At 46.6% G+C, this 15,725-nt stretch overlaps 1 long non-coding RNA gene across 1 annotated transcript in view; it reads right to left on the reverse strand.

Moving 5' to 3' along the window:
- Positions 1–13,585, reverse strand: part of LOC142502843 (uncharacterized) — a 57,564-nt gene extending 43,979 nt beyond the window's left edge. Inside the window, exons 1-2 of the long non-coding RNA XR_012803870.1 lie at positions 13,405–13,585; positions 9,076–9,175 (exon numbers count right to left, since the gene is read on the reverse strand). This is a non-coding gene — a long non-coding RNA (uncharacterized LOC142502843). The remainder of the gene's footprint in view (positions 1–9,075; positions 9,176–13,404) is intronic.
- Positions 13,586–15,725: the final 2,140 nt, after the last annotated feature.

Consider the following 15,725-nt stretch of genomic DNA (forward strand, 5'->3'; position numbering starts at 1 on the left):
TGCCTTTCAAGTCAATAGCAGTTAATGTGGAATCAAGCTCCAATCCTCCTTATCGGAGCCTATGAATTCTAGGCGAATGCGATATAAGGTGTCGGAAGGGGTCTTCAGATAGAACACTACTTGGTAAACATGGCCCTATATCTCCAAGGTTGTAACAATTTTTGGTATACCATTCTGTTACAGAGAAGTGAGAATATCAGAAGCGGCAATGGCTGAATATTGGCATTCAATTTGTAGATTAGATCAGAGTGCAGTTCCTGACTGGAAGTAAAGGCCTTGGAACAATTTCACAAAAAAATCACCAGGTTCAATATTCAGAGTTTTAGTTTTAAAATCTGTGGGGTTTTTTGTATTTAAAATGACAAATTTGAATCAGAATGTGCAACTGAGAGGGCCTTACTGTACTGTCTTATTATAGAAGTTTACCTGAATTCTCGCCAGATTATATATTTATATACATTTTTACAAGATCTGACACCTAAAAAGGAGAAAGAATTACTTATTGTTTTATACTCTGGTGTTGAAGTACTGTTGTGGTAACTATCATTAATAAATATTTTGTACATATAAAATGATTAATTATGGGTTCAATCTGCAAACCACCGCAGTTCATACTGTCTAATAGTAGTGAGCAGCTCTCAGTTTTAATAACCAGTAGATGGCCAAATTGAATGTGACTATATCCAAAATTGATTCCCAGAGTGAAGCACAGTCTATATTCATTCATCAAGGACCAAATCAGGGCATTCTGAATTCAAATTAAGGGGCCTATTCCAGTAGGTTTGATAACTTTGCTGCTATCTCGAATGGTTTGGCATGTTCCCATGGAACGGTTTGTCATTTGTGTTATCGTGGTATTCAAAAAGAATCTGAAACCATTAACACAAGTCCCAAACCGTGAGGTAGGAAAATGCCAATACCGCTCGGGACAGCAGCGATGGTATCTCAGCCTCTCTCAAAGTTCTCCTCCGTGTGATCTGGCCGCAGTCTGTAAGAGCTGCACAGAGAGAGCCGCATCTCCCTGCACAGAGAGAGCCGCAACTCCCTGCACAGCTCTCACAGGCGATCACCCTGCACAGAGAGAGCCGCAACTCCCTGCACAGCTCTCACAGGCGATCTCCCTGCACAGCTCTCACAGGCGATCTCCCTGCACAGAGAGAGCCGCATCTCCCTGCACAGCTCTCACAGGTGATCGCACTGCTTTTATTTACATTTTTATAACAGTGTACGGGAGCAGGGGGTCTCCAGAGCTTAACCGCATTCATTTCAGGTCCGGGAATCCCCTGCTTCTCGAGAATTGGGGTGCCGGTATCTCCTATGCGTTTAAATGTCCCAGTCATATGATGCAGGAGATTTAAACATTGCAGGGGGATACCGGCACCTCACACCAGGGCCTGTATCATGGGAAATAGGGGGTCCCCGAGGCTGAAATCAATGCGGAAAGATTCGGAGACCCCCTGCTCCAGTATACAAGTATTATAGTTTAAATAAAAAGAGCATCATTACCTTAGCGGCTAGCCGCTAAGTACCTGAGTAACCTGAGTACCCTGTTTATTGGGGGCCGGGAGGGTGGATGAATGGGGTAGTTTCCCCAGGGTGTGTGGTTAGGCCTGCCCGGAAGGTTGCGGGAGGAGTTAACCCCTTCACTACCATAGCAGTGGTAATCGCTATTATAACGAAGGGGTAAACCACTCCCACTACCCACCCGAGTGGCGGCCTACCCCTCACCCTTGGGGCAACTACCCCCTTCACCCAATCACTCTACACACAAGAAACATAAAAAAAAACACCTCTACTACCCACCTCCTCTATCCACAACAACCGCCCTGAACACATACAGTACAATAATGGCAAAATTAATATTATCCGAATCTGGATAATAGCGCATTTGCTCATTAAAAATTAAACATTATCCAGCCAGCATAAAGTAAATTAAAGTTCTACTTACCCCTGCCAGGATGAAGGCCATCCTCATCACCGTCCTCCATGTCCATGTCCTCCGGGGAGAGCAATAGTACAATAAAAAACACACTAATGGCCACTAACCCCTTAATCCCTTTAGCTGTTAGTAACAGCTAAGTAATTAAAGGGTTAACCCCCCTCCACCGCTACCCAACTGGGACATCTAACCACCCTCCCCGGGGCAACTTCCACCACCCTCTACGCGTTGATTGGCAAAGTGGTTCAGGATGCCCATATAATATGGGCATGCTTTACCACTATGGTAGCCAATGGGCAACCTAAAAAAAAAACAAGGACAAAAATAAATACACAATAAATAACACATAAGACAATAAAAAAAACATACCAGAAATACACAATTAAACAAACCAATCACCAAAAAAACACAATAAAAAAACACAAGAATTGGGGGGGGGGGGGGCGTGGCCTGGAGCACTGTAATATAGCAGCATTAGTCTGGTGCTCTGCATGAGAAAAAACTGATCTACCACCATCCACCAGTTTTAGAAACCAGAACGCACCAAAAACACCAGGTCAGGACAGACTAAGGTGCAGGTAACACATCGCTGCCATAGTGGAAAGTAACAGACATGATTTTACCATATTGTGGAACAAACAATATTTGGGGCCTAGAGGGTGAAACAGGGCCAGACTTTTTCACACCCCTTCCCTTCTTTCATCCACCTTATCTGTTATCCAAGCTCAGCCAACACATAAAAAAGCCTATACCAACTATCAAAACCCCTGGAGCACCCTTCTGCCATCCACACAAGCTACCTGAGAGATCCCTGAAGGCACGCTATCTGCTTGATCTGTGGGAGCACTGATTGAGTGGTGGCAATTTTTTCCCCCTACTTCTCTTTTGGCCTGCCGCGCAGTGCGCAGAGCTTTGGAGGTGGTGGCCTTAGCTCCTGGGGGAGCTACATAGCAGCTGGCTACCTGAGTGGTCCCAGGAGGCATGAGGGAGGAGAGTGCGTGGGCTGCTCTGCCCGGAGGAGGCAACAGAAGCAGCGGAGGAGCGGCAGTGGCCATTTTGATTTGTTTTCGTCCTGCCCTGGCCTCCCGCGCTTTGCGCCGGGCTGAGAGAGGGTGACCAACGTTCATGGGGGAGCTACTCATCGGCTGGCTGCCTGTGTGGTCCTCAGAGCCATGAGGGAGGAGAGTGCCCGGGCTGCTCGGTCCGGAGGAGGCAGCAAGGGCACTGGAGGAGCAGCGGTGGCATAAATTTTGTTTGGTGCCGATCAGCGCAGAAGATTACAGGCCGACCCCATGATCGTGAGCCTATCTTCAGCGGGGCAAGCTGCAGGGGAGAGACCCTCAGAACTGTGGACCCCCCTCCCCAAATAAAAATAAATAAAGGAGCAGCCAGATCTTATCTAGGAAGTTGCTGAGGTGGCTATGCTTGCCTCCTACACCAGGCAATATTCACATATTGGGCAAAATTCCACTTACAGAGAAAAGACACAGCAATACTGAATGACTTTACTTCATTAAAAGAGTCCTGAGGCGCATGTGCGATGGCAACGGGCATGGAAGCTTGAACTGAACTTTCCACCAAGCCCCGATGTATTATTAAAGAGAAATAGCAGTAAAATCAATCAAAAACGTTAAGCGAACAAAGAGAGATAAGATACTCAAGATGGCAACTAGAGCACAAACCAAAAGGAAATCGCCAGATTTAGTGAGTTATTTCCAAAAATAGGACTCAGCGCAAACAGCAGCTGGAGTGCTAGACGTGGCATACAGTGATTGCTCGGAAACTGAGCGGGAAACATCGGAGAGCGAGATTATGGATATCGCGACGCATATGGTCACAAAAAATGATATTAAACTTTTGTTCAATGACTTAATAACGATGTTCCAGGCGAAGATGGAAGAGATGAGGAGGGATATAGTAAGCATTGGAAATAGAACAGACTAATTGGGGAGGAAATTAGACTCCATCATTAAATCCCTGAATTAAAATGAGAAACGTCAACTTTCCTTAAGGACCAAGTTGCAGAGCTCACAGAGAGGCAAGAAGACTGAAAACAGAGATCATAGGAACAACATTAGAATAAGGGAAGTCCCAGAGGCAGTATGGAGGTTGAAGATTTTGTTTCAAGATGACTCTCTAGAGACCGAGCTGTCAGCAGAGGAGGGTGAGGAAATGAGGTGAGTTGTGCTGCCTCATACCCTCGAAACAGTGGGTGAGGGGAAAAAGAGGCGTGAGACAAGGGCCCTTGCGATTTCAGCTGCGGTTGTTGAGTAGGAAGCATACACAGAGAGGCCTGACAGGACATTGGACTTTCAGCGAGGGGACATAGACTTTCCCCCTGATTTATGCACTCACGGAATGATGCTGCGGGGGATTGGTACATGGGTGCCTAGATGTAGGACTGTAGATAGAGAGGGGTACTTGATTTTGGTTATTTTCTTACATATATTATATGCACTGAGGGCCGAGGAGATGTTGCCCCTGCTTTCTGTCCTCATGCAACCTCATGTAGGTGGCAGGAGATTACCGCATTAGAACCCTCGATACTTGTTATATCAGGGACACAGGACCAAAAGCTTTATTATGTTTAATTGTGGTTTTTTGATTCTTGCTTTTTTTAATTGTGTTTTTTTTTTTTTTTCCCACAAAAAGGTTTTTATTAGGTTACAGTACAGCGCATACATTGTCCAACAACCCACTGTCTTCTCTTAATGTACCCATACCCATTTTTGTTTTTCCTTCTTCCTCTGCCTAGACAAAGACTTACAGGGCAAACCGACTCACAGACCAGATGAACTACACAGACACATAGGGGGGAGGGGGGAGTGGGGGGGGGGGGGGGGGGAGAGCACAGAGCATTTTTGGCGTTCCCAGTTTCTACTCTTGCCTCGCCTATTCAATGCAGGTCCACTCTTAGGGGCACCATCCCAATTTGCCGTCATCCCTACCTGTACTCCGTCTGCGATTTGTCAGTACTGTCGCTTCGCAGGAGAATGCATCTCGATATATTAGGGCATGATGGTGGTGGTGTTCACCCCGGGAATGTCTGAGTGGGCTAGCCACTGGGCCCAGACTTTGAGGAAGTTTGTGCCGGTGTCGTTTACCAGACTTGTCAACTGTTCCATCCGGCAGATGTGCCAAATTCTGTTCCGAATTTTCGTAATTGTGGGTAAATCTGGTCGCTTCCACAATGCTGCGAGTTCGCACCTCATGGCTGTTGCAAAATGTGCAATCAATTTTTGTGCCGGTCTGCCCAACCCCCGGGTGCGCCTGCCCACCAGGGGTCCAGGGGGACCGGCTGCCCGAGAATACTCTGTAGCCAATCTTGGATTTCCTCCCACAAAGGAGCCACTTTGGAGCAACCCCACAGCATGTGAAGTAAGTCTGCCTGTTCCCCACATTGTTTGGGGCACAATGGGGGGTAATCTTTGACAAACTTTGCCAATCGTGTTGGAGTGAGGTACCATCTCATTAGGACTTTATATGCATTCTCCTTCAAGGTGGTGCATATAGAGCTCTTAGCTGCTGCCAGTACTATTGTGGACCAGTCCTTGTCCTCCAATGTCTCCCATAAGTCCGCTTCCCATTTGTTTCCGTAGTTAAGTTTGGTGTCATCGTCCTTTCCCGGACAAACCACCTCTCTGTAAATCCTAGACGTGAGTCCCGTGGTGTCCGTACCTCTGGAACACAGCTGCTCAAAATTTGTTCGCCGGGGGCGTTTAGGAATTTTTGTGTAAAATGCTCTCAACTGGAGGTATCTAAAAAATTCAGAGTTAGGCATCTCTGTTTCTGATCGGATTTGTTCAAATGTTTTGATTGATTGGCATCCCTCCAGATGCAGTAGCCTTGTAAGGCCTTTTGCTTTCCAGACCGCTAGGTTCTTGCTCAACAGACCCGGAGCGAAATCAGGGTTCCCCAATACCGGGGTCATAAGTGTGTGCTGGGTTGTCAGGGCACACCTGTGTCTAGTGTTCTCCCAGGTGGTTAACGAGCTATTCACTGCGGCCAGCGGCTCACTCAAGGTCTTATATACAGGCATACCCCGCATTAACATATGCAATGGGACCGGAGCATGTATGTAAAGTGAAAATGTACTTAAAGTGAAGCACTACCTTTTTCCCACTTATTGATGCATATACTGTACTGCAATCATCATATACGTGCATAACTGATGTAAATAACACATTTGTAACAGGCTCAAATAGTCTCCCCGCTTGCGCACAGCTTCGGTACAGGCAGGGAGCCGGTATTGCTGTTCAGGACATGCTGACAGGCGCATGCGTGAGCTGTCGTTTGCCTATTGAGAGATATGTACTTACTCGCGAGTGTACTTAAAGTGAGTGTCCTTAAACTGGGGTATGCCTGTACCTTTTTTGGTAGCCAAATTAGGTCTTGTAGATCCACTGGGGCACAGCACGTTGTTTCTAGCTCTACCCATCTCTGCAAGCTAGGATGCATGTGCCACTGGGTAATTTGGGTTAATTGTGCCGCTTTGACGTACGATATCAAGCAAGGTACCCCTAGTCCTCCTCTAACTGTTGGCCCAGTTAGGATGCTAGATTTTATGCGTGGCTTTTTATTACCCCAGACGAATTTCACCATGGAGGACTGTAAGCGGAGGATGTCATCTCTGACTACTTGTATTGGAAGGGTCTGAAAGAGATACAAGATTCTAGGGAGGAGATTCATCTTAAGGCACTGGATCCTGCCGATCCATGAAATCATGTGGCCTGACCAGATCCGCAGATCCTCCCTCAGAGTCCTAATCAGTCTGGGGTAATTGGCTTTGTATAGGGCACTATAGTCTTTGGTTATATTAATCCCTAAATATTTAATGGAGGAGACTTGCCATTTGAAGTTAAAATTCAACTCAATTAGTTTTTCAGTGACCTTTGGCAGGTTTATGTTTAAAGCTTCTGATTTTGTTTGATTAATCTTGAAACCAGAGATCTTATTAAATTCGTCTAGCAGGCTGAAAACATTCGGCAGGGAGGTAAGGGGTTTTGATAACATTAGTATAATGACATCTGCATACAGGGCCACTTTGTGTGACTGTTCTTTAATCTGTATACCTGCTATGTCGGGGCAGTTGCGGATATGTGCTGCCAGGGGTTCTATACATAATGCAAAAATAAGTGGGGACAGGGGACATCCCTGTCTGGTGCCACTCCTTATTGGGAAATCTTCCGACGGGAAGCCCTGGTGTCTGACCTTCGCCCTCAGTTCCTGATAAAGAGCCAGAATGGCGCCCAACATTCTCCCTCCTATGCCAAACTCTCCCAGCGTCTCTTTGAGGTAGGGCCAGTCGATACGGTCAAAGGCCTTTTCAGCATCCAGACTCAATGCCATAGACGGGATATGTTTTCTATGTGCCAAATCAATTAGGTCTATGATCCGTCTAGTATTGTCTGCTGCTTGCCTCCCGCATATAAACCCTACTTGATCGGGGTGGACCAGCTTAGGCATAACTGTATTCAGACGGTTAGCCAATAGTTTGGAAAAAAAATTGGTGTCCGAGTTGATAAGGGATATCGGACGATAGCTTTTACAGTCAGCTGGGTCCTTCCCAGGTTTGGGGATCACTGATATAGATGCTTGGAGCATCTGGCTGGGTATAGGGGCACCGTCTAAGAATGAGTTAAATAGTCGGACCAGGTGAGGTACTAGAATTTTTCTGAATTTTTTGTAATAGAGATTAGAGAAACCATCCGGGCCTGGGGCTTTGGATGGCTTCAGTGCTTTTATTACCTCTGATATCTCCTCACCTGAGAAATCTGCCTGTAATGCCTCCCTTTCCAACCTGCCTAATCTGGGTAGATTTGCCTCTTTTAGAAATGTCTTCAGCTGCCTATGAGTGTTCTCGCAATGGAAGACCTTAGCCCCATCGTAGAGGGTCTCATAGTATTTTTTGAATTCGTCTACTATTTGTTTGGGATCAGAAGTGAGGTCACATTTTTTGGTTCAAATTGCCTGGATGTGAAAATTACGGTTACTGTTTTTTAGTTTATTGGCAAGTGGGGTATCTGGCTTGTTCGCTTTTTCGTAGAATTGCCGCCTGGACCAGGTCAACTCTTTCTCAGCTCGGGAGGACATCAGTAAATTTAGTTTCGTTTTAGTGTCACGCCAGGCCTGAAGGGTCTGCGCTTGTTTGTTAGTTTTATGGAGGGCGGATAGGGCTGTTAATTCCGATTGAAGAATCTTAATCTTATGTTCCCTTGTTTTTTTCCGCCTACTCGCTATCCCTATGAGCTCTCCGCGTAGAGTCGCCTTATGGGCCTCCCATAGAGTGGATGGAGATGCCATGCTACCGACATTCTTATCAAAGTAGACCCTGATTTTATCCCCTACCGCTGTTTCAATTTCGGGGATTTTCAGTAATAACTCATTGAGTTTCCACGTCGCTCCTGGCCTGTCTAGTCTAAAATCTGTGCACCGCAGCTCTACAGGTGCGTGATCTGACCATGAAATATCATGGATACCCGTGTGGGAGATCTGCGAAACCATTCTATTGGATACAAAGAGGTAGTCTATCCTGCTGTATCTGTCGTGTGGGTGGGAGTAAAATGTAAATTCTTTGTCTCCCGGGTGCTGCTCGCGCCAAATGTCCACTAATCTATTTGCCTTGAGGCCCTGGGTCCACGCTGCTCTACTTTGCGGGTGTTTTGTCCCGCTAGGTGTGCATCTGTCGGCCTTGGGGTCCAGCGTGAGGTTGAAATCTCCTCCTAGCACTATGCCGCCTTGCGCTACTTTATGAAGGGTCGTGAAAAATCTAGTGAAAAAGGTGTCTGCCCCCTCATTGGGTGCGTAAATATTAGCTACTGTAATAGGTTGCCCTCTGACAACACCCACCAGTATTATAAATCGCCCATTCTTATCTTTTTTCGTGAGCGTAATGTCAAATGCAAGGCGGTTATGTAGTAAGATTGCTACCCCTCTCTTCTTCTTATTAGCCGTCGCTGAGACCCACGTTCTGTATCTACCGTCAAGAAATTTTGGGGAACTAGACCTCGAAAAATGGGTCTCCTGAAGTAAGATTATGTCGGGTTCATGTCGTCTATAGTTGGTCATAGCTAACCGTCTTTTCAGGGGGCTATTAAATCCTTTCACGTTGTGTGATATTATGGTAAAATCTCTACCCATTGGTGTTGTCGGGTGGAGTCCTGCGATGCAGCCGTGCTTGCGAGCTAAGGTTCTCTCCGGATCCTGGGACTGTGGAGTGCCGTGTACTCTTCTCATCTGTGCATGGGGGAAACAAATGGATACACACAATGGGAACATAGGGGAAACAACATAAAAACAGTTATAACTTTCGGTGAACCCTAGGGACTGAGTCCCCCGGGACACCTGAGCTGCCCCTTCTGGGGGTCCGGCTCGGGTGAGCTCACCTCTGATTACGTCGAGGTGTGCCTGGCCCGTTTCTGCCGGCCCAGCGGGGTCTTGCATGGATCCCTTGGGGGCTGTCCCCCAAGTACCCATGAGGAGACTCATGACGACAGTGAGTGGGCATCTACCCCCTCCCCCGCCCAAATCAACAACTTTTAATAAACATTTACAGCCAATTTGACCGCGGAACAGCTCTTAGTTCGTGGGAACAACAAATCCAGCTGTCTCTTTTGCGTGTAGGCTAAGACCCTTACCTCCTCCTCACTGCACTGCATGTGATTGCCGTTTACCCCCTCTGCGTGGGCAGCACTTGGCCCCCTACCTCCTCCTTAGTTGTATAGCGCGTTATAGGAGCGCGTGATCCCCCGGGGGTCCCCCAGGGCCTGCAGTGTCCCCAGCTTTCTCTTCTATGGAGCTTGCTGCTGCTTAGGCTCCGTATCCCTTCCTCTGTTTCCCTCCGTTATGTGGGCCTGCCCTTCCTACTCCGTGACCTGACCGGGTGCTATGTGTGATCTCTCCGCCTACTGGAGTGAGTCCGCTAAATGAAGCCTGTGTGTAATATCCTCGGGGCCTATGGTAGCCACGAATGCAGGTGATGCAGTGCACAGCAAAGGAACAGGATACACCGGAACAGCAGCAGTAGAATAAAAGTCCTTTATTATAACTTCATGGTGCAGACAGGAATAGGTGCAAAAAGCCTCCTTCTCTTACGCGTTTCACGCCTGTGCGGCGCTTCGTCAGAATATATATATGCAGAATATATATATGCAGTGCTTGACAAATCACCCAAAAATCTTAAGAATTCGGTGTAGGTTTAGGGCAGCTAAGAAATATAGGGTAAATAAGATATCCAGAGTGTGAGACAGAGAGTGTGTGAGAGACAGACAGAGAGAGTGAGAGAGACAGAGAGACAACGCACCACCACACCCCCCGTGCCCACCTCCCACCCATTTCCCGTCCCATGCGGGCAACCAAGGGGACATGGGGAAAGGGAGCGCCAGGAGGCAAGGGAGCGCATTATCCCAGCTGCTAAACGTGACTGATCTATCAGAGGATATCCTCAGCTGATGCCGGTACCGGTGTCTTCTGTTCTACACTCTTTTAACACTTTCTTTTTGTAAGTGGGCAAACCAACGTGTTTCGCCCGCTAAGGCTTCTTCTAGGGTGAAACGCATTGGTGGGACTTCTATGCTGCTGGCCCTGCCTGCTGGCACTCTATTTGGACATTTTATTTGCTGTGATTACCCCGTGATGTAACTTTTTGTGATCGTGGCTACGTGTATCCAGGACTTTCCAGTCACCACAGTCATACAGGAGCTGAGTATCTTCATGTACTATTACCAACTTGCAGTCATTACACTGCTTTCATCTATATGGGTCTCTCTCCTTTATATGTCATTTGTGATATCTGTATTTGGGTCACTGAAGTACCTTTCTATTAATGTTTTTTGCTGTCATGTACTATATATTTATAGTTTCATGCCTATAGGTCTTCCTATTATAGTGCCCCGTACACTAGCATAGTATGCCTGTTACATTCTACCATTTTCTGTTCATGTATTTTCTTTAGAGGTTTATTATATATTTTCCGTTATTGTTTTTTTTTTTGTTCATTATCTCCTTTATACGACCGGCCGGTTGTGGGTCACTATGGGTACTTTGTCCCCATAGTGGTTACATGTTCTGAGGTTTTGATCATATTATGGTTTGTTTTTTTATGGTAGTCTAAGGTTTTTTTCTTTCTGGGGTTGTCCTATTTAAATTTATTTTGTTCAGTTAGGCAGGGTTTCAGCTAGCTGTTTTTTTTGTTTTTCATCTTATTTTGATTTAATAAATTACTATTATTATTTTGCATAATTTGTCTGAGTGCTTTTTAGAGGTTTCTTTTTCTGTGTTTCTATATATATATTTATATTTATATTTAATGCAGTTGAATGAAATATGAAATGACTGATTCAAGGCGTGTTATGAATACAATCTGCCTGATACATTAAAATATAACTGGCCACAAGCCGCTTTGGTGATGGAAAAACTGCGTCCTGCTTTTGTGTGCACTGCACTTCCAGCACAAAGGAATTAAAACAGACTTTTCAGTTATTTTCTACTTTTCACATGATATTTTCCGTTTTGCAACATAAATTTGTCCCATTAACACTCCTTTTAGTATCAGAGAAAGTGAAATATCTTTTAATATAATCTTCAGGTTTATTATTGATTGCAATATTTTGGTTCATTGTTGCATCCTGTATTGTAAATTCTGCCTTTTGTCATTTGACGACAGCTAGAATCTGAATGTCTTATTAGTTTCTGTTGGAAGACTGCAGAAATACCAAGAAGGTTTTAATAAGCTCACTAAATGGGAAAGTAAATATGACCAGTAATAATGTAAAGATGCTTATGATTAATATGGGTAGCTTCTTTTTTTTTTTTTTTGCAGGAAAAGTAAGATTGGCAGAATAATAACCAAAACATTTCATTTCCATGCAAGTTATAATGAGCTGCGAAACGAGGAGAATTTCTAATGTAACTTTTCTTCCCCTTACCTCTCGCATAAAACATTAATTTAAATGCTGTGCCATTTAACCCCTACAGCAACGGAGAATGCCACTGTTTTATCTTCTACCCCTATTAACCCCTTTGTTGCCAGTAAGGTTGCCAGGTGGCTTGTCCAAAAATACTGGACAAAATGGTGAAAAGTGCGATGCGCGCAAGAATCGTTGGTGAGGAAAAATGTTATTAATAAATGCCCTGACTGTTACCTAATTTTTCCCCAATTTCACTCCAAGTATTCACCAATTTGCACCACTTTATATTCTGTTTCGTAAAAACTTTGGGGAGGGGTCTTGGGAGAGAGTGCCCTTCCGCTCATTTTTTTAGGAAATAGAATATGAAATAGTGCAATTTGATGCAAATTGGTGCACGCTTGGAGTGAAATTTAGAACAAATGACGTTATGGTCAGATCAATCATTTATAAATAACTGACCTGTAGTCATACACGCCCATAGCGAGCAATACTACACCTCTCCTCATCCTTTCTCCACTTATCCTGTCGCCCTCCCACCCCCTCGTCCTCTAACCCCCCTCCCCTCATCCTCCCCTCATCCTCTCATCCCCCCTTCATCCTCTCTCACCCCCTCCCTTCATCCTCCCTCATCCCCCCTCCCTTCATCCTCTCTCTCCCCCCTCCCTTCATCCTCTCTCTCCCCCCTCCCTTCATCCTCTCTCATCCCCCTCCTTTTATCCTCTCTCATCCCCCTCCCTTCATCCTCTCTCACCCCCCTCCCTTCATCCTCTCTCACCCCCTCCCTTCATCCTCTCACCCCTCACTTCATCCTCTCTCATCCCACCTTTCTTCATCCTCTCTCATCCCTCTCCCTTCATCCTCTCTCACCCTTCCCTTCAGCCTCTCTCACCCCACCTCCCTTCATCCTCCCTCATCCCCCCTCCCTTCATCCTCTCTCCTCCCTCCCTTCATCCTCTCTCATCCCCCTCCCTTCATCCTCTCACTCCTCACTTTATCCTCTCTCACCCCCCCTCCCTTCATCCTCCCTCATCCCTCCTCCCTTCATCCTCTCTCTCCCCCCTCCCTTCATCCTCTCTCACCCCACTCCCTTCATCCTCTCTCATCCCCCTCCCTTCATCCTCTCACCCCTCCCTTACACCTCTCTCATCCCCCTCCCTTCATCTTGTCACCCCCCCTTCATTCTCTCACCACCCCTCTCATCCCCCTCCCTTCATCCTCCCTTCATCCTCTCTCATCCACCCTCCCATCATCCTCTCTCATCCCCTTCCCTTCATCCTCTCACCCCTCCCTTCCGCCTCTCTCATCCCCTCCCTTCATCCTGTTACCCCCCCTTCATTCTCTCACCACTCCTCTCATCCCCCTCCCTTCATCCTCCCTTCATCCTCTCTCATCCCCCCTCCCATCATCCTCTCTCATCCCCCCTCCCTGTCATTATCACCCCCACAGGAAAGCCAGAGAAGACACACACACACAACAGTACAAATACACACACACACACACGTGGCACACACACACACACACACAGGACACACACACACACAGGACACAGGTTCTCACCTCTCTCTGCTCCATACTTTTCCTCCGCTCTTTGGCCCCACCCCCAGGCTCATGACACATCCTCCTGATTGGCTGTATAGCCTGGGTCCCCCTGGTCCTATGTTTGGCCCTTACTTTTCCATAGGAGTATAGCAGCAAGGGAACCGCAAGTTCCAACAGCCTCAGGGGCTGCAGTCCACATGTTTCCAGGCAGCAAATAGGGCTGAGAGATTCTGACAGTTGGGATTCTGACAGTTAAGGGGACTGTTAGTTGGAGCCAGGCAGACAAAGGGAAGGGAGGATCTGAGTGTCAGTGGCACTCAGATTAGGCTAGAAACTCCCCTTAGGTCCCAGATAAGTCCCAATCACATGAAGCGGGTGTTTACCCATTTTACTATAGTGTCAGGGACACAAGGAAGACGCCGTGTGGTGATCGCGGTTTGTGGTCTGGGATCAGACCACCGCGGTGTTAATAAAGACTCTTAAAGGTGAGACTACCATCGCTGAGGACCACGTCGCTGGATCAGACAGATCCTCATTTCTAAGTCAGACGCACCGAGTACTGGAGTACTTGGCAGGTACCTCAACAAGTGCACCAACAGTTCATGGGAGAGCGCTACTCCTTACACTTTTGGGTGGGCTGGACACTGGAATGGGACAGCAGGGTATTGGTGCCTAGCACCCAAAGTACATTTGGGACACTCACTGGGGGTACTGGGTGGGGTGCTCATTATACTGTGATGTGGTGTTATGTTATGTTGCATAGTTGTTGTTATAAGTTACTGTTCAGTAAATACTGTTACATATACCCTTGTGTGAAATTACTGACTGTATAGTTTTGAGAGGGGCTATCCCACTGTGTGAGGATCCTTCCCAGGTGGAGGCGCTGTTAGTATATTCATTACACACACCCCAGGCTCCCAGTGGCGGAGGATCAGGCCTCCTGTTGACCACTCAGGTAATAGCATCACACGTGGTCACCCTAGACAAGGGGGGAAAGGGAGCTACAGCTGCATTACACAGCAGCAGCTAAACAGGATGGAGGAAGCTGCCCAGCCCCCTAGCAGCAGCAGCCTTGCTCTCTCCCTGCTCGGGCGAATCTCGCGATTGGCCACCAAGTCCAGAGAGTTAATACCGGCATACACATACATGTGCAGAGAGGTAATACTGGTATACACATGCATGTGCAGAGAGGTAATACAGGTATACACATGCATGTGCAGAGAGGTAATACCGGCATACACATACATGTGCAGAGAGGTAATACCGGTATACACATACATGTACAGAGAGGTAATACCGGTATACACATACATATACAGAGAGGTAATACTGGTATACACATACATGTACAGAGAAGTAATACCGGTATGCACATACATGTACAGAGAGGTAATACCGGCATACACATACATGTACAGAGAGGTAATACCGGTATACACATACAGTACATGTACAGAGAGGTAATATCAGCATACACATACATGTCATGTACAGAGAGGTAATACCGACATACACATACACATACATGTACAGAGAGGCAATACCGGCATACACATACATGTACATAGAGGTAATACCGGCGTACACCTATATGTACAGAGAGGTAATACCGGTATACACATACATGTACAGAGAGGGAATACCAGACACATACATGTACAGAGAGGTAATACTGGCATACACATACATGTACAGAGAGGTAATACCAGCATACACATACATAGAGGTAATACCGGCATACACATACATGTACAGAGAGGTAATACCGGACACATACACATACATAGAGGTAATACCGGCATACACATATATGTCCGGTATTATCTCTAATTTTTACCGGACAGAGTAACCAAATACCGGGCTGTCCGGTTCAATACCGAACGCCTTGCAACCCTAGTTGCCAGTGGAGCCCCTAAGAAGCAAGTATGTGGTCCTATCTTATTCTGCTATCCCCCGGGAGAGGAAACATGTGTAACCCTGCTTCCTATCACTAGCAAGCTGTTACTATGTGCTGTGTTACCTGCTGGCTCACAGGGCCTAAGCCTCTGCCACGGAGAGCCTGGGGTGCGTGCAATATATATGTCAGGTGCAGTGCCTCCACCTGCGACAGATCCCGCCAAAGGGTGAGTTAGTCTTCGCAGGACGTATATACAAGAATTACCCTTACACAACCAAGTTCTAAAACCAGTCTCTTTTACTGATAGGTCAAACTCACGATACATTACATGCCATGACATTCCGGTATGCAGGTACACATTATATAACACGCCACGGCGGACGTCACCATCACTTGCGCCTCGGCGGACGCCAACAATAACTTCCCCCAATCCTGCCACCGG

The sequence above is a fragment of the Ascaphus truei genome, chromosome 9, assembly GCF_040206685.1.
Source record: "Ascaphus truei isolate aAscTru1 chromosome 9, aAscTru1.hap1, whole genome shotgun sequence".
Lineage (NCBI taxonomy): Eukaryota > Metazoa > Chordata > Amphibia > Anura > Ascaphidae > Ascaphus > Ascaphus truei.